The sequence below is a fragment of the Chelonoidis abingdonii genome, chromosome 2, assembly GCF_003597395.2.
Source record: "Chelonoidis abingdonii isolate Lonesome George chromosome 2, CheloAbing_2.0, whole genome shotgun sequence".
NCBI lineage: Eukaryota > Metazoa > Chordata > Testudines > Testudinidae > Chelonoidis > Chelonoidis abingdonii.
This window is the reverse complement of record NC_133770.1, coordinates 209,716,668-209,736,031: the sequence shown is the minus strand read 5'-3', so window position 1 is coordinate 209,736,031 and position 19,364 is coordinate 209,716,668. Positions and strand designations below refer to the sequence as shown.

Here is a 19,364-nt window from a genome sequence, read left to right as displayed (position 1 = left end):
TGATCCAGATCACTATGCAAGAGGCATGTTTTCTGCCCTGAGAAGGACCTACTGTTATTCTTCCATGTCTTGTTATACAGGACTTCAAGGCTCTTTGTCTTCTCTTGGCACTACTTCTCCCCTCTCAGGGTGCATCTACACTTCCCAGCTCACACAGATGTACCCTTCCACTATCTCTGCTTGAGCTAGCACCTAAAAATAGTATGTCAGCAGCAGCAGCAAAGGCAGTGGCTCAGCCTAGCTGCCCCAAATACAACTCTGACTGAGTCCCTGGGTGGCTAGCCTCAGCTGCCACAGACACACATATTTTGAGGCACTTGCTCAAGAAGTTAGCATGGCTACATCTACAAAAGCTGGGAATCACACCTCCCAGGTCCAATGTAGATGTACCCCATCTGATGACCAGTTCAGCCAGTCATATATTAAAATACTGTGAATGAACAAGGGCAGCTGCCTTTGCATATGATCTCCAGTGCCCATGTCAGCCTGAGGCCAGCTGGCAGCACCCTTGTTTGGTAGCTTCCAAGACATGCTAGTAACAGAATCAAATAGCACACAATTGAGCTCCATGTTGGGCACCGTGCTATTTGAATAGGAAAGTGGCTTCCAGAAAACTTGATCCCTATGTAGCAGAGTTCAGAATGCATATCAGACAGGCTGCCTAAGCAGTGACCAATTGCCTGTGGAATGGTAACAGTAGGAATATTTGTTTTTAGGGGGCTGCAGCAATCTCTGTCCATGCATACGTTGCAAAGGCAGAGATTGGTAGAGGGGAGGACCACACAATGGTTCACAATTGCTCAAAAAAAGTTAGTTCAAAAAAGTGCTTGGAACTCCTGTGCACTACTTCAAACACTTGTGTGGGTGGGAACATGAGGTGGGTTACAGGTATGCTACACTAGGAAGAACCAGAAGTCAAATTTCTCTACACAGCAACTAAGTGACAGTGGAAACATAATTCAGGAGACCAGGCTTATGCTAGCAGTTCCCAGTTGTGACTGTCTCCTGTTCTGACAACTTTCTCAATGACACATTTGATTCTTGGCACAAATGAGGATTCATTTGCCTGCAATGTGGCAATGAAATAACTCCTCTGCACGAATTTGCTGTAAATATGACTAATTTTTCTCTCAGATGTTGTTCTATCTTATTTCTAAGATGATTACCACGGGGGTAACTTAGCACCTAATGATTATAGAGGTAAACTGCAATGGGGAAAATATAGTGTGAGCTCTTTGTTGCTTATGTTGTACAGAAGAGATCTATGGAGTATTTTTATTCCTTTTGCCTCTTTTTTTAAACTTGAAATTCATATCTGCTTCTCTTGTAAGACTATGCGTCTGATTACAGAATTAGTAGGATTACCACATTGACCAAAGAAATGAATACTAATTGACAGAGAAATTTTTATTCAAAGTATTTAAGCTTTTGTTTTATTTCCATCTTGAAAATTTCATCTTGTAGAAAATTAATATTTGTGATTTTGTACAGAAGCTATTAATAGAGAAACTCTTGTTTCTGGCACACTTAGCAACTGGCTAAGAATTTTCTAGAAGGAGCTTAGGCATGCCAGTTGAAAGGGAACTCAAGAGAATAGACTTGTGCCCAATTCTCCCTACCTCAAAATGCCAAACTTCAAAGGCCAAATGTTTCTAAAAGTTGCTCACCAGCTCACTGATGATAGCAATGTCAGTATTAGCAAGTATAGGATTTTTTTTTTTTTTAATTTCCTTGTGTAGATAGATCTTAGGAGCTAGGAGTTTTATTAATAAACACAAAATAGCTTTGAACAAACACCTCACCAAATATCTATGTAAGATGTTTTGTTAAAGTTTCAACAACCATTCTCCTTTTACTAAGGAATAAGAGAACAATCCAAGTTTGAGTCTTGAAAGACAACCTCTAGAAAAAACAAAAAAGATAAGACTTGGTGCTGTTAAGTTTAAGGTTAAAAAATAAAGAGGGAAAAAAGCTTAAAGCATCCAAACTTACAGGCCAAATTTATATCTCATTAAAAAGCAGGTTAAGTCAATAAAATTTCCCTAGTTTATTCTTGCTATAAGGGGGACAAAGTAGAAATCTTGATAGGTACAATGCCCTTCCTGTAGTATACTGCTAGATACAGATAGGAGACATAATATAGGGGATGGTGGTGCCACAATTATATACAATATTCCTGAGGGAATTCTGCACCACTTTACATGTGCAGAATGTATGACCCCTGCAGATTTCTTTGCTTCCCTATCAGAAAGTCATTCTTCTGCAGGGAAGCAATAAGAGAGGTCATGAGACCCTCCACAACAGTATTTTTCGGGTGCCCAAGGCAGCCTGCCAGGAGGTAAATCACTGTGGAGCAGAGGACAGGACTGGGAAAGACCCAGCGGATGGCTCCTACCCTGCAGCGGGCTCAGCTGCTAGTCCCAGCTGGGCTGGGGAGGATGGGACTGCCTCTTCCCCTATACCACATCTGGAACTGGGTTAGACCCACACCCAGATTTCTCCCACAGCTGCAGGAAGCTTAGCCAACTCCCCCTGCCACTTCCTGCACCCATTGCTGCTCAGATGCAGGCGGAGTGATCCTTGTACAGTCCCTGCTCCCCCATCCACTCAGACCCCCTCATAGCCCCACCTGCACTGAGAACCCCCCATAAGCCTCCCTACTCCAGACCACCCTGCCAAGCCACCTGCACCCAGATGCCTACCCCACGAGCCCTATCCTCCTGCATAGAGACCCCTCTGCTGAGCCCCAACCACCTTCACCTGGACCCCCTGCAGAGTCCCATTACGTTGCACTCAGCTCCCTGCACCAATTGCCCCACACACAATCCTCTCAACTTATACCTGGAGCCTCTCCCTGAAACCCATCCACACTTGGATCCTGCCTTGCTGAGCCTTCCTGCCCACACCTGATGCACCTGTCATCCTGAGGTGTTTCTGGGGCAGGCCTGGTCCTGCCCCAGAAACACCTCAGGGTGACAGGAACACAGGGTTGAGTACAGCCTCATCACTGAGTCCCTGTCAGGGCAGCACTGCACAGTGATCACCCACCTGGGTGCAGCCATTGGCCTGTGCTCCCCCCTGCCATGCTGAAGCCTTGACATTTGACAAATAAAATGTGCAGAATTTTAAAATATTGTGCACGGAATTTTTATTTTTTTGGCGCAGAATGCTCTCAGGAGTAATACAGGGCAGGAAAAAGTACAGTAGCACATTTCAGGTTTTGTCATCTGTATGGATGCTCAAACAATAGCATATGAAAATGGATGATTTCCTTTAAAATTACTGGGGGGAAAGCATGCAGTTTTTAAAAACACTACAAACCTACTAATCTTGTAACAGGACATTAGAATTAAGTAACTAGTGTCGGCTGACTTCAGTAAAGGTTTATGATCATCTCAAGCCAGGATGTTGATTTTTATTGAAAAAATGCGTTGGCAGCCTGAGCCAGGAACAGATTAACGAAGGTGCGTGTCATGTCTTCGATAAAAAGGTAAAACTGAACTACACCAATGGGCGAAACGATTCAGTGCTAGAAGCTTGACTACAAACTGCAATTACATTATACGAAACGTGGCTCCCCCGGGCTCTGCAGAGGGGAGCCCTGAGCTGGCGAAGACAAGTGAGCGGCCTCACCATGGGGGTAAAGTTTAGCGCGAGTGTCCGCAGGATCGGGGGCCGGTCTCGGTACTGAAAGGCAGCTCTCTCCGGGGTGCGGAACAGACACTGTTCGGGGCAAGGCGTGGCAGAGCCGAAACAACACGCTGGCCCTAGCCCAGCGTGAGCAGAGCCACGGGCTGCAGCTCCCCCTCCCCACACGCACCCACGCCCGAGCGGCTGCCCCTATAGCACAGCGTGCCACGCGACGCCCGCAGCGGAGCGGCTAGACCCGGCCCGAGAGGAGGCCACGCGCCCTTCCCTGGGCCCGTCCCCCGTCACATTCGGGCGCGGTGCAAGCCAGTCACCGCTTACCGGAGCCACTCGCGCATGCGCACTCTGCGGGTAGTTAAAACTCACTGCGCCATCGCTGCCGGAAAACCCAGAGTTGCCCAAGGAAGGGGCCCTGGGCCTGCGAGTCGGGATGAAGCGGTGGCGGCACCTACACGGTTCCTGTCACAAGGGGAAGTAGACGCTCTAGTCTCTCCCCCCCGCCAACCCTCTCCCATCTCACTCTCCGGGACACCGCAGCCGCCATTTCCAGAATGTTCCAGTCGCAGGGGCCAAGACCAAGAGCAGCTGCCCCGGCGCCTGCGCTGTGCTCGGCGCCTGACTGCCTGCCCCGCCCCCCGGTCCTGCCGAGGCCCGTTATTTTCCTTCCGTGTGTATGTGCGCGCTCCGCGCGTGTGCACGAGAGATCTGAGGCACCGGGGGAATCCACTGCGGAAGAAGGACTGTGACGTTAGCTCCCCCTCCTTCCCCAACCGCCGCCCAACTCCCGTAACGTTCGCGGCAGCGCGTTCTCGTCTGCCTCTCGTGCGTGTTTGGGGTCACGTGGGAGTGGCGCGGCCAATGGGAGCCCCGCAGAGCTGCACACGGAGACCGACATTCTGACTGGGGGGGGGAGGGGAGCGGCAGTGCCGGGGAGGGGGGGAACTTTCAAACCCTACACCCACGGCGGCGGCAGTGGTGGTTGGTGGTCGGTGCGGGGCCGAGGCTCTAGGCATCGTCCGAAGCGGTTGAATCTGGTTCTTCGTCGGGTCCTGTCATAGGGGCAGCGCGGGAGGGAGGAGGAGGAACGAGTCCTGCCGCTTCCTCCTCCGACAAGGTAAAACGAGACACCCCCGAGCCTGTCCCACCCCCCGCCCCCGATGGGAGCTGCAGCTCTAGCGTCCCTATGCTGGGGGCGGCACCACCCCCCTGACCCGGCTGCGCCCTAGGGCAACCCCTTTCCCCAGCCGTGTGTGTGTGTGTCCCCGCGCGGGGGGTGTGACCCTTCCCGGCCCCCGGCTGGATCTCCGCTCGCGGGGAAAGGTAGCCCCAGGCTGACTGCCCTGCCCCGCACCCTGTCCCGCGGTGCGCGGCCCGCGGGCGATGCCGGTCCGGGGAAGAGCTCTGTCAGCCGCTCTCGCAGCCTGTCACTGCTGCTGCGGGAGCCATGGCTGCCGCTGTCACTGCCGCTGCGTGTCCCTTGCACGGCTCGTCCCCCCCCGCGGCTGCTTTTCGGGGGACACGCCGGGGCGGGGGTAACTGCTGCACACGAGGCTGTACAAGTCAGTCTGGGCTTCGCCTCTGCAGCGGCGCGGGGTGTGCGCGTGCAGGCGGGGCGCGGGGCTAGCGCTGTGGACAGCAGGCCGGCGGAGGAGGGGACCCGCTGCTGCAGCCTGTGACTCAGGGCTGGGATTTTTGGCAACATCTAAAAAACTAGAAGCTACTCTCTGTATGTCTACCAGGCTGCCTGTCAGTGTTTTGCCGAAGCCTGCTGCTGGTTTGCTGTGTGGCCTAAATGCATTTGGAATACATCTAGGATTTTTAAGTATTTCCCTCAGGCTGAGAGATCCCATATTGTTTTACAAGCTAGTTGTATTAATTCCATTGTGTATCACTAAAATACAGCCACCTCTGAGGTGGAGCGCAGCAGCTGATTGACAGCATCAACACGAAGTAGCTTTTTAGGACAAGAAAGCAAAGAATACTGTTTCCAGTTGAACCTATAAGGATGGATTAGGTAAGCAGTATAACTACCTCAGTTCAGCTTTGGCCAAGTTAATATCCATCCCCACTGTTTCAGTTTTTAAAACTGACTGGGCATCTTATGACAAGTGGAAGAATAGCAACAAATGCAAAATTCCTAATTGAAAATTATCATGAACTGCCCTATAAGACTTTTAAAAAAATTGTTAAGTCTAAACATGTCTCTGTCTTCTCAGTCAACAGTCTTTTATTCCTGGAAATTAATTAGGCTTTAGAATGGTGTTTTCCACATTTGTCTGGTAGCTCATGGGAATATAGTAGATGATATATGGAAGAGAATCCATTTGTGGCATTCATAACTTTAGGCATTTGTTTGTATCTATTTGCAAGACCACTGTGAAAGCCAGTAATATCCCAACTTCATTCACTTTGATGTGTCAGCTGCTTTGTTATCCCATGAGCTACCAGACAGATGTGGAATATGTCTTAGAGTTTTGTTAATTTCCAGAAAAAGTGACCAGAGAAGAATTGAATCACAGTGCCAACATGAAGTCAGGACTTCACTAAAATGTAAGGCCCTTGATGGGTTGTCATGATATGTGTGGAGAGGGGCTCCTCTCTCTATAAAGGAGGAGCCTCCTTTAACTCTTTATTTTACATCTGATTGAGGTGGGGTAACAGTAAGGGGATCACCCCTTAACAAATAATCAGTGTGTATCTGCCATGAACATGCAAACTCAACCCTTTGTGTGTTATTCTACTTTAGTCTTCTCTTGGGGTGTTGTAGATAGAGCTTAGTCCCTCGGGGAAGTGGATCTTAAAGTTAACACCACATTGAGATGCACTGGGAAAGTATACACCTCTCAGAGCTATTGTTTTAGGTCCTCTGCAGACTTAGGTGGATGGTGGGTTACACATATTTCTTCACAAAGATGAGGGTTAACAATTTATCATTTTTCCCCAAAATGAAAGCTCAGATTCTAATGTAATCATATGACTCTAGGAGCTGGAGCCCTGTGTCTTAATCCTGTCCTTCACAAATACAGTGGAACTCTGCAGGTTCAAAGTTCTGTCTGTGTGGATCCAGCTGCAAGATCTGGGTCATAGTAAATATTGTTTTGGGAGAGTAGTGGTAAACCCATAGCAACGTTTGACAACTCTACTTGCCTACTTGTATTTTGTGAGTTAAAAATCAAGGAGAGCAAGTGCTGGAATAGAATGGTGCTTACCAGTACCACAAGGACTGTGGTAGCATTCCTGTGACTATGTATGAAGCAGTTCCTTTCTCTGACTTCCTGGTTCTCCCTTGGTAGTCCCCACCATTAGCTCCAGTGCATGTATAGGATCGTGCTCTTTTACCATGAGATCCATTGTAAATGAGATATGCAAAGGATTCTCCCCTTCTGTTGGCACTGGCTCTAGTTCTAGCACAGGAAAAGAGTTTGGACTTAACCACCCCTTTGTGTTTCCAATGTTTTTTTTTTCTTTCCCCTACCCGAGAAAAAAACGTGCATGCATTCTGAATGCTAGTGTTAACTAGTATAAAACTTCTGATGGATGATGTGTTGATAGTGCACAACAAATTAAGCCTCTTCCTGGCTTGCAAAATATATCACTTGTTAGAGGAAAAGTTCTGTTAGGATGGTTGAATACTTGGATGAGTACTCTTTCTAAAACACCTAATTATTCAGATAGTGGTAGGAGCACCAAAAATATAAGTAAAAGCAGATTTTTACCAAGTGTGGATTATCAAGTACAGTCTCAAGCAATTGTTCTGAGTTTCATACATTTCCTGATCTGTTTAAGCTTCAGCTGAACTAAAAAACCCACTACCCTGCATATTTTGACACATACACGGTATCTAGATCTTTCAGAGCTTGAATGCCAGCACCTACAAAAATCTTGACCTTCTATTTGAACACTGATTTGTGGAAAAAAAAATAATTATTTATTGGACAGATTTGTCATGTTTACCGAAGGCTTTAGGTTGGAAGGACTCAGTAGATTTCACTGAAGCTGGTCATCTTGACTTTCAAGTTGGGTGGAAGTATTGATCACAAAATATATAGCGTTTAGCCTGTTACCACAGTGATGATATACACATTCTTCTGTTGGTGTAGAACAATTCTCTTCTTGAACCTTTTCAAATATTTGGATTATATCTTATTGTGAGATTAGCTGGGCAAATAAAGCTTTCGGCTTAATTTCTTTTGCATATTTGATTGAAGAGAGAGCTGTGTGAATGTTGACTGGTCATTTAGTCTCCATGTCAGACAATGTTTTGTAACTACTTCAGTACAAGTGTTCTTAGACTCCACTGACAGGTGGTATGAAATAAATATTAGCCCTAACTGTATCTAGCTTTGCTCTCATAACCTTGAATAATGTTATTACCAGAAGATGAGTCAGATGCCTGTTGATTTGTCTAGTTAACCAGTTTGTCATTATTCAGGATTCCTTTATAGTTTTGTACACACACACACACACACAAAAAAAAAGTGGACTGCTTCAGGCTGTCACGTCAACCAGCTCTCAATGATAGCAAATCTTGATTTGCAGAGCTTGAACAATCAACTTGCCTGTAAAAAGGAGGGTATCTACACCACCAACTTCTGTAGAATCTAAGCTTTCACTTAAAGAAAACGAACATTTCTAGCACCTGAGTTGATGGTAATCTTTCAAATATGAACCAAATATAAGCACATAAAATCTTCTTCCTGAGTCTGCAGAAGTTCTGTTTCCTTTACTCCTCCTATCTGACAAGCTGCAAAAGAGTGAAACTAGCAAGATGCTGATCAGTTTCCTAGCTGCTGTTGGGATCACTGTGGGTAGCAGTGAAATTGGCATGAATCAGGTCAGTTTCACGCTGGGGCTGCCTGGAAAGGCAGGAGCAGCACCAGTCAGGTGATACAATTACTAATTGGGAACAGAATACCTGGAAAATGGAGACTCAGGAAGAGGTAAAAAAAAATTTCTTTCTCTCCATTCCTCTTTTCAGCTGTGAGTGATCTGGGGAGGAACAGTACAGGGTACCTCTTCCTTTACTCCTCACTGTGGCAGCCAGGAGACCCTGGAAGATAATGAAGACACAAAAAGCTCTTTCACCCAGAACCTCAAAGACATTTAGGCACCTATGCCCAATGGAAAGTCAGTGAGAGTTTTATCTCTCCAGTAGCTTCAAATTTATTAAGCCCACCAGAAGCTGATTACACCCCTGGTAGTGTTCAAGGCCACCATGATGGTAGAAATTCTAGAACACTCCACTTTTTTGAGAGCAGAGGAGTGGACTTACACTAGGAATTACACCTGGAGTTTCACTTTTTCCCACCATCTTTTGTATTTATCTCTGATAAGAAGGTATCTGATAAATTTTTCAACACCTAGCATGAGAAGTTGTCCATCTGGTGGAAACTTTTAGTTCCGATAGGTGAGTTCTCACTTCAGTTATTATATTCTACAAAGTAGTTTATATAAAACATAACATACTCCTTCACTAGTGCGCCTGTGTGCTGTGCTAGACAGTGAGTTTAAATCTTACTATCAGCAACAGGAAAAAAACAGGAAAAATTGAAAGGTCTTGTAATGACACTCCCCCTCTAAAATTGGTTGATACTACTCATTTTTTGTTTTTTTTTCCTGGCTTAGAGACACAGAGCTCTCTTAATAGCCAAACTAGACTTTTGGGTTTTACCTTTATGTTTTGGTCATCCCTGGCCACCTTTCCTTTAATCTCTTAACTAGATAGTAAAATGTTCATTTTTTGTTTATTAGATAATCTATTAGTGATGTCACACTGCTGCTGTAGGGGTATACCTTTTATGAAAGTAGCTTTTCCCTAAGAACCATGAGTTTTGCTCCTTAAAAGTATCTGGCAATTCCCTCATTATGGTTCTTCTCTGTGCTTGGAAGTCGTGGCCGTGAAACAGTCATTCAGACTGCTGGAATCCTTGAACTTCAGGATAGCTGGTTGAGCTAAAGCCAGGGTATCTAGCTGAGGAAATTGGAACTACCTCAGTAAGGGGCTTCCATGCTGGTTCATGTACGCAAGAGTTCTGCTCTAGGTCTTGAACCTGCAGTAAGAAAACACTCCATCAAACCCCTGAACTCCACTGAAGTTAAAGAGGCTGTGCATGAGCAGCAGGGCTCCACCTGTGCATACCTCATTGCAGGATCAAGGCCTTAATGTGTCTGTGCCTTCTGGGTACAGAGCACAAAATAAATGGTTTCAAATGTAATGTTCTTAACATTGTCCAGCCTAGCGTAAAACTTAATAAAGCCTTAAGTGTTACCCTCTTAAGTGTTCAGGCAGCGACTATTGAGGCCTTGAAGGCAACATATAGCACTTCTCCTGTAAGCATCCTGTGGATGTGGGTGTAAAAGAAGAAGAAAAAAACGCTGATTAAAACTGAGGCTCATAAATCCATTCTTCCTTGTCTCTAGTCCTCTGGGATTGCAGTCTGATGCTAAACTTCTCTGCAGTTGTTTCCTTTGAACCCTGACACCATCCGAAGGGATTCAGAGGAAGCACCTGTGAAGATATTCAGCATCTGATTTCAGACCCAAAGATCTAAAGTGAGGAGGAAAAATGGATTTGGGAGTAAGGCAGTGGATTGGGGCTCATGAGATCTAGGTTCTATTCCCAGCTCTGCCACAGATATTTTATGACCAAGGACAAATAACTTAAGTCCTGACGTTTCAGAAGTTTTCAGTACCTACAACACCTGTTGATGGAAAAATGTTAATTCCTGAGCACCTCCGAAAATCAAAAACTCAATCTCCCTGAGCCTTGGTTTTCTCTGTGTAAAATGGGGCCAGCATTTCATTACATCAGGGGGTATGGTGAGAATAAATATTTGTGAGATGTTTTTATTGCAGGTATGGGTGCCATATAAGAACTCAGACTCCTCATACTAAAGCTGTCTTTCTAGTGGCCATCTACTTAGATTTGTTGAGCGTCAAACTTTTGTGTAGTGATTTTTTTTTTTCCTTCCTGTTTTTTCATGGGGACTACATAGTGATGTTTAAGCTTATCCCTCATTTCTTTCCAAAGATGGCTTTTCTTCTCTGCTTGACTCAAGAAACCTTTCTCCCATTATTCAAATATCCTCTCAGAACAAGAAGCATCTTCAGGAGTTCTGTTAGGAGGTTTCTATGTATTTACCTGAAAAAAATCATGAAATTTAGAAAATTCAGAGGGCCATGTGTACTTGTGCATTTTATTCTCTGAGAACTGTGTGTACCTCTTGTCCAAAGAGTGGGGATGTTTCCATTTAGAACTGTTTAAAGTAGTCCATTTTGGTATCCTTATCTAACATCATATAGACTTGACAAGGCAATTTACATACTAGTCAGGCTTTTCAAGGTACCTCCTTTTGGCCTATATAGAACTAGGGGTTGTCTGCGCTGACAAGATGCTAGAGGGTAATAAAAACAGTGACATTCAGCATATGAAAGAGCAAAAGTACTAACAGGAAGTTTAAAAAAAAATCAATAGTTCTAATGCCTTCAAATCACACACTATCTGAATTTCTAATACAACTCATTACCATGAATAAACACTAAATCCTAATTTAATGGTAGATTGTGGTTCACTGATGAATTTTAGAAGTAATCAGGCTTTTGACAACAGGTTTATGAGCTGCCTCATTTCAGTGTCTTTACCAAACAGATTTGGTATAATATTCTTCTAGCTTTCCAAAGACAGTTGCAGGTAATTGGTTTGCCTAAATTATGGTTTCATTTTTATATTAAATAGTGCCCTTTTGTGATCTACTAATTAACTATATAAAAGCTAGATGATATCATACTTGTATTTGGTACTAGAGTTTTGCAACATTACTCATGTATTTTTTTTTTCCAGTATCTCAAATATAACAACCTCCACTAAGCCCTTACTTTGTTTTTTATTAAGAAGGATAATTAAACATTTGGATATGTTAACAAAATACTAGGGCTGAGGAAATAGAAGTAGAATAGCATGCAGAGAAATCAGAGGCTTAATCACATTTGCCACAATTTTGGATTTTTGTAAAGCAATCTTCTACAAAACAAAATATTTTGTACTGCAACATATTTAAAAAGGAAATTCTCTTTGTGTCTGAAACTTAAATGCTATGTGGTTAGTGAGAAACTTCAAATGAAACCAACTAATTTATTTTCCATTATCCAAGATGAAATTCAAAAACATAATAAATATCAAAATAAACATCATAAATATTGGTAAGTACATTTTTATATTTTAAAATTTTAAGGCATTACACAGTAAACATTACTAGAGAGAATAGTCAGGCTGAGAGGATTTTCAATTAGATTTGTGATAATTCAGCAGCAGGAAATTACTGTAGTATAGACATGGATTATGCCAGTCTGGGGAATCTTGTGTCACATGCCTTTGCTTTTCAAGTTTTTATTGTTCTGTACATTCACAGAACAATTCTAACATTACATTACTTTTTTTTTTTCCAACTCTCACTTGTGACTTTAGTGATTGGTAAGATTGTGTTCTTGCGAGCAAGTCAATACAATACATTTGCATTCCATTTGTCTCTTGTGTTAATTATGTCCCCAGTCCTTCAGACTTGTATTAAGCAGCAAATAGTGTCATTGAGTACTTTGTACATGGTTAACTTCCAGTATATAAATCTCTTCAGAATTGGGGCCTAGCTGAGCAGTTCCCGGGCACTTATTCCATAGCCTCTTCCATGGCCATTTTTTCTTCTTTTGTAACTAAGAAAAATCTTAAAGACTACAGATCTGAATTTTTTTTATTTTTAAATGAAAAAGATTGATAATAAAGTGGAAAAATCACAGGACATGATATTTTACTTCCTTTAGTTTCTCAATTCTTAGATTGCAATGGCGTCTTTCAACTGTCGCTGTTGTACAAAAATCTCTCTCAGAGCTTCCTGTTGCTAGGAAACTTCTCCCCCACTCATCTGTTTGCCAGAGTGGTTGCCATAGTGTCCCCTGTCATTGTAGGCCATAGTTGGCCAACAGTACTCTTCACTCTTAACAGGGTTGTACAGGCAAATTCGTTCCTTAGTCATTGCCTTCATTTTAAATATCATTCATATCTGAGGGGAGAAATCCTCTTCATCCACTCTTCTCTTCCTTTCTTTTGTACTCTCCCTAGTACAGTTTTCAAAAATCGGAACAATGGGTAGGGACTTCTTGGACAGGTATGGCTTATTTCAGAAGGGTCTCTTAGTTCTCAGTACTATGAACCTGGCTGATTCACTGACAGTGTGGCCATGCTTTTGGAAAATGAGGCCTCTTGAGGTATCAGACTTTTAATATCTAGCTGCTTAGGTTGAGATGTTAAATCAGAAGTAAACTGAACTGTCTAGAACTCTCGACTTGCCATTGCTTTCTTCGATTTTTCACCTAGATAACTCTTAAAAAAGTCAGTTACATGTAGCTTGTTGCTTCTTTTGTTTCTTAGTCTTTCATGTTTCATCAATCATATTTCCTTTTAAACCCCAGCAATAGTGGATTGTTTGGTTATTACTCCTGTACAATAGTACATATACATGCCAACAGATTGTGACAGAGGATTTTTAAATATTCATAAAATTGAAAAAAGTATTGCCCGATAGCATGGGAACTTGAACTCCTCCCAAAACCTAAATGCCTATTAATTCGTACAGCCTTAGCACTCCTGTAACAGTTAATCATATGCTCCCTAATTCCACATCAGTTAATGATCACCTGGTACCAAAGCGGTGTGCTCCCCATAAATTAATTTTATAATCACCAGCCACACATCTGCTCCAGATGACACCCACACACACACACAGTACCTTTGCTCATGTTGTAGGTACATGAGTGGTTCTTTTACATCACCCCAAGCTTGAGGGGGGCAATTCTATAGATGTTTCTTCACACTCTCCCCATCTAAACTTGGCATGGAGAGTGGCATCTGCAGCAGGAGCATCTTGAATCCACTTCTCTGGCCTGGGCTTGGAGGTAAAGAGAAATAGGAACAAAGGAGATGCTAACTGATATTATTTGAGAGTGGAGCAGAGAGATCCTGAGCTACTGGGCACTTGTTACTCTTCTTTCCCTCTTGCAAAAATGGTATTCTCCTTCCCTTACTCAAAAACTTCTGGTGGTGGTTCTTAAGTGGTGTGGGAGAGCTCTTCCTGTCACATACAACAGGTTAATTTGTTGCCCTCCCCCAAGAGAGAGGCAAACCGTGATCACACCTTTTTTCCCCACAGAAACCTGCCTCATTCTGTGCATAGGATGAATCTGCTCTAGGAATGAATCAGGGCTGTGTAATACAGGAGCTGTATATGTCATAATCTCCTTTTTCATTTGTTGCAGAAATTGGAAGGCATGTAGTCAATGGGCAGGGGGTTGTGGCTTGGATTGCAGAAAGATAAAGGATGGTCTCATGATTAGACAGTTGAGTGCTGTCAGAAAGAACTGATTTCCTTCTCTGCTTCTATTCTGACCAAGTTCCTATGTGATGTAAGCAAGTCACTTAAAACCAGATTATTCCCAGGTGGTCACTAATTGTGTGTTCCTTATTTTCTGGGAGCCTGACTGAAACCCTAGGGTCTGATTTGCAGAGGTGCTGAGAACTCATAGTTGCAGATGAAGTCAGTGGGAGCTGTGTTTTGAATATATGAAGTGCTATGTAATATTAAGTACTCCAGAGAATGAGGTCTTGGGTGTCTCAGGTTGTGCAACCAAAATTAGTAGATACTATGACCTTAATCTCTTTATGCTTGAGCTTCCTAATTGTAAAATAGGGATAATACCCCCCCCCCACACACACACACGTCACAGGGCTGTTCTGAAAAATGCATTAGTTAATGTTTGTAAGCATTCATTCTATAGTAATGAACATCCTAGAAATGCCCATGAGGAAATTAATGATTTTGTCTTCAGAGCAGGGTTTAAACAGTGTGCAGCAAAGAAGGCATAAGGCCACACATTAAACAATGTGGAAAAAACAAAATATTGAAGAGCTGCTCGTTAAGTGAACACTGGTCATCCTTTGCACTGAATGAGGTAGGGGTCTTGTCTAAAAGACAGTACAGTGTGTGATGGTCTGTAATTACATGATCAGAATTTGACTCCTTCAGGTGTACACTTTAAAGTTCCACAGTCAACCTTAATTTTGGCATTTCCCAACTGTTGAGTGCATGACTTTACAACCTTAATAATGTCCTTTTAATATTGTGTGTGTGTAATAATTTGATAAACATTTATGTGTTATTTTATTAATTTCCTTTGTTTCATTTAAAACTTTAACCTTTGCTCATACGGACATTTCTCCATGCTTCTAATAATTTTCATGAACCTTCTTTGGATCTTTGCTTCTGCTATACTCTTTTTGAGGTGAAAAAAAAATAAATAGATCTGAGCTCAACGTTCCTGGTAATGTTGTACCATCAAATTCAATATGGCCAGCATAATATTTTTCAATATTGCTCTGTCCTATTCTGTATATGTTCTAACATTTGGGACATACGCATGTTGAGCAGAGGTTTCCATTGAAGTGTCCAGTGCTGTTGAGTGGTTACAATTAACTTAGAACCAACAGTGTACATAAGTGATTTGAATTATTCCTTCCGTCCTGTATTGCCTTGCACTTGTTTACAGTGAAGTTCATCTGTTAAGCTTTCTGTGCCCCTCTGGATTTTCTTACAGATATCTGTAATCTTGTAGATGACAATTATTTTACTTACTTATTTGTTTGTTTATTGCCACCAGTGTTCCTTTTAATTTTTCCCACACGTGCGGAATGACTTATGTGCAGCAATATGGAGGTGATGTGTGACACATCATCTCCATATTGGTGTACATAACAAAATTCATGTGGTGGGGCCAAGGGTTTTGGAGTGTGGGAGGGGGGGCTCAGGGCTGGGGCAGAGGGTTGGGGTGCAGGGGGGGCAGGTGAGGGCTATGGCTGGGGGTGTGGGCTCTGGGGTGGGGCTAGGGATGAGGTCTTTGGGGTGCAGGCTGCCAGGGGCTACGGCAGAGAGAGAGGACTTCCCTTAGCTCTCTTTCCCCACAGCAGCAACTGGGCTGCAGGGGTGCGGGGAGAGGTGCCTCTCCTCTGACTGTGACAGGGCTGGGTTGGGGCTGGTGGGGAGAAGCCCCTCTCTCCGCCACAGCAGGTCCATGCTGGGGGAGAGGCATCCCTCCCTGCCACAGCCCTGAGCCCCTGCATGGGGCTTAATAGGCAGCTGCGTGGCTGCGCAGCTCAGAGGGAACTTAAGTTGAGACTTTTTTTCAAATATCATGAATGTCACTTCTCTCTTCTCCAGTTGGTAGAGCACGCCCACGTATATATGAGTCCAGATAGATCATTGAAAGAGGTGAACCTTGACAGTTTGTTTCTATACTTTGTATACTATTTTATCAGATTTTAAATTATTACAGAACTTTGTCACACCTCATGACTATTTAAATTCTTTGATCATTTCTTGTGGTGGACTTTCAAAAAACCTATGTCAAAGTCCAGTAATCTATAGCAAACAGTTTTCCTTTAGCCCACTATTTTCTAGACATTCTCATTCTAGTAGATTAACGAAGCATGATTTCCTTCTTTACAGAAGCTGCATGTTACTGTAAAGTAACATCAGTATGTTACTGATCATAGTATATTAATCTAGATGTTTATAACTGTTTCAGCCAATGTACTGGTATGGCTGACTATCTGTAATTCCAAGGATTGCTTCCTCACTATTAAAGAAGACAATGTAACAATGATTACTTTCCAGTATTCTGGTGTAATAGCTATTTTTAATGAGAGCTCAGAATATTTATTCTGAAATTTATACATATTAAAGGCTTTTTCAGTTTTTATTTCCATAATTGTCAGTATTTGGAGTGCTCAGCTGCTAGTCCCAGCTGTGTGGAAGGGAGCCGGGGGGAGAGGACGATGGGACTTTGTCTGCAGTGAGTCAATAGTGTCAGGTCAGACGCACCCCCAGGATCCTTCCCTGGCTCCAGGAAGCTCTGCACCCCCACCCACTTCCTGTCCCCATCACTCCTCAGCTGCAAGGGGGGAGCGGTCACTGTATGGATAGCTGTTCCGCATCCACCCAACGCCCCCTGTCAAGCCTCATCACTCCTCCTTCCAAATATAGAAGTAAAAATATGCCTATAGGAATCTGCCATGTTTAAATAATTACTTGACAAAAACCTAATACCTGATCTTTTGGCTCCCTGTCTAGCTTCATGTGATTTGCCCTTTCTTCTTAATTGACTAGTGGAAGTGAAGATGCTTCCATTGCACCTAAAGCTTAATGCTTCAGTCTCAGTAGTTGGGAGACCTCAACAACTACAACTGAACTCTCCTTGTCCCACCATCTTTCAGAGCTTCACATTGGTACTGAGAGAACTAAGCTATGGGAACATCATCTCAGGTGGATTTAGATGATGTATATTTTGATAGGCTTAGCTTAACTGTTATTTGGAAAGGCTGTAGGAGGAAATGGTGACCATTTTATCTGAGGGTAAAGGAGGAAACAGGATATGGGTGGCGAAATGGTGTTTGAGGGGGCACAGAGTGAACAGGGGCACAGAGGGGAAAAAAGGAAGCCCTCTCTCCTCCTCTTTTTTTCCTCCAGTATGTGTCAGAGTAGATTCCTGGGAATGATATTGGGCTGGCCAGCCTCAAGTAGGTAGGTAGCATTGTAGCATGCTGTCTTGACCCTACTAGCTTTATTGGGGATTGTCATCACATATGTTTACGAGGAGGATAAAATTTTGCCCTTCTACAGCATCATTGATCAGACCTCCAACACCATTTCCTGGCATCAGCCACCATGAGCAGGAGATAAAGGAGGGTCTTCCCCCAAGCAGTTTTAATCATCCAATGAGGCAGTGAAACCAGACCCTATCCTTGTTGTCAGTGACTTCGCAGCTTTCCATCATCTCCTGTCGCACATAGCAGAGACCCTGAACGTTGAAATAGTCATATAAGAGAAGTCCCATAAACGGCTTCAAGTTCTCAATACGCCTTCTTCAGCCACAGTTGCCCTCCCAGTCGGCTAGGATACACTGGGGCCTGCTAACTGAGTGGCAAATCCTGACCATTCTCCCTTTCATCTCTAAACAGATGGAGAAAAGATACCAGGTGCCTTCAGAGGGCTATGAACACTTTTAGGACCATTACCACATCTTGAGGGGCTGTCACCGCTTGTCCTGTAACCAAAATACTCTGCTGCTGTAGCTTACTGTCTGGATGCTCCCAGCTAGCATGTAAGCATGCACTATGTGTGTGTTGTGCAATCTTGGTTCTGCAACTCTGACTCCAGCAGTCAGCCTGTTACACCATAGTCACACTCTGGTCTCTACAAGCCTTGGTTACTACTAGCCAAGTGACCCCAACACTTCCTCAGTCTCAAATTTCCCCAAAACTGTCTGCCATGAAATATCCAGCCCTCTTCTGGAACACTGAGGAGTAGTAAGGTCTGTTGCCCCTTTAAAGAGACAAAAGCACAGCAACTTGTTGCTTTTACTGGAATTGATGATAATTTCAAGTTAAACATAGTGCTGGGTTGATTTAGAATAAACGTAGAACAAGTTTAATCAGAAAGAGAGTTTTTAAGTCAGTTAATGTACAAGAGATAAAGACCTAATTGTTACCAGCAAATAAAAGTAAAATACACTTTCTAGTGGCTAAGATTTAACAAGCTGCAACCTTGGTTCTTCCCTTCCTATGAATTTCCCATTCCCTTGTTGATTTGTTTGTGAATGGAGGTTCCATTATTTTTAATCACATGTTGCTTAGTTTCATTGGAGACAGACACACAGATAGTTGCCTTCCCTCCTGTCTTTGGGAAAATCTGCTTCCCCGTGTTTTGGTCGCAGACTTTAAATCATAATATTATTAAGTCTCTATAATTCCTCATAGTTTTAATATGTACATTTTACAGTGGTGTGACTCACCATTGTCATTAGCTTTCATTTAAAAAAGTACTTGATACACTTTTTTATAATACAATAATATTGTATACAATCAGTGGATTCAAATACTTATCATTTGAAGTTCATACCCACCACAAGGGGGTATCTCCGCCATTTGGTAGGCTTTTTTTACCTTTCATGTAAATGTAAACCTTCATTGTCCCTGCCTGACAACCAGGCTGCTCAGAGAAACAAATACAGTTTGTCTTAGACAAAGGAATGTGTACTTACTGCATTGCTTGTCAAACTCATCTTAAGAACATAGTGCTAGCATGTATTCATGACTTTGTATACTCCATGTATGTGCATCACACAAGAATATTAATCATTGCTAAGTTACTAGTTTTCCAGTGATCTCTTACATGACATCTTTTAGATATAGATTATGACAAAAGAGTGTTAGGTGTCGTGAGTATGTCAGGCCTGACCAGTTGCTGATACAGAGTAGTGAACTGCAAATGGGCTTCTGTGTCACACCTGCCCAAACCTAGGTTTCTTTGGTAGTTTCTGCAGTTCAGGAGAAATTCAAGGCTTCAAAAAGTACTTAAGGACAAAGACCTGAAGAAATCAGACCTGACTGGGCACAAAGCATACTCATCAGCCTCACTTCAACTCTGGGGGGCAAATTATCAGGACTTGTTTGCAAAATACAACTTCCTCCCCTTTTAAACGTTTCTCAGGAGAACAGAGGTTTTAAGATTTCATAAAAGGCCATACAATATCTAGAACAGCACTGCAGGCAGCTGTGGATACATCTGATACGGCTGCAAAGTTTATGGCAATGGCCATCGTTATGAGATGGTCCT

At 43.2% G+C, this 19,364-nt stretch overlaps 1 protein-coding gene across 6 annotated transcripts in view; it reads left to right on the top strand.

Annotated features, from left to right (window-relative positions):
- Positions 1–4,530: 4,530 nt before the first annotated feature.
- Positions 4,531–19,364, top strand: part of ANKRD12 (ankyrin repeat domain 12) — a 109,905-nt gene continuing 95,071 nt past the window's right edge. For 2 of the 6 annotated variants that reach the window (XR_004373280.2, XR_004373281.2), the window contains exon 1: positions 4,622–4,762. The gene's annotated coding sequence lies outside the window, so the exon portion shown is untranslated. Of the gene's footprint in view, positions 4,763–19,364 lie in introns of all 6 variants that reach the window. The other 4 variants (XM_032777099.2, XM_032777097.2, XM_032777098.2 and 1 more) reach the window with 3 other exon arrangements.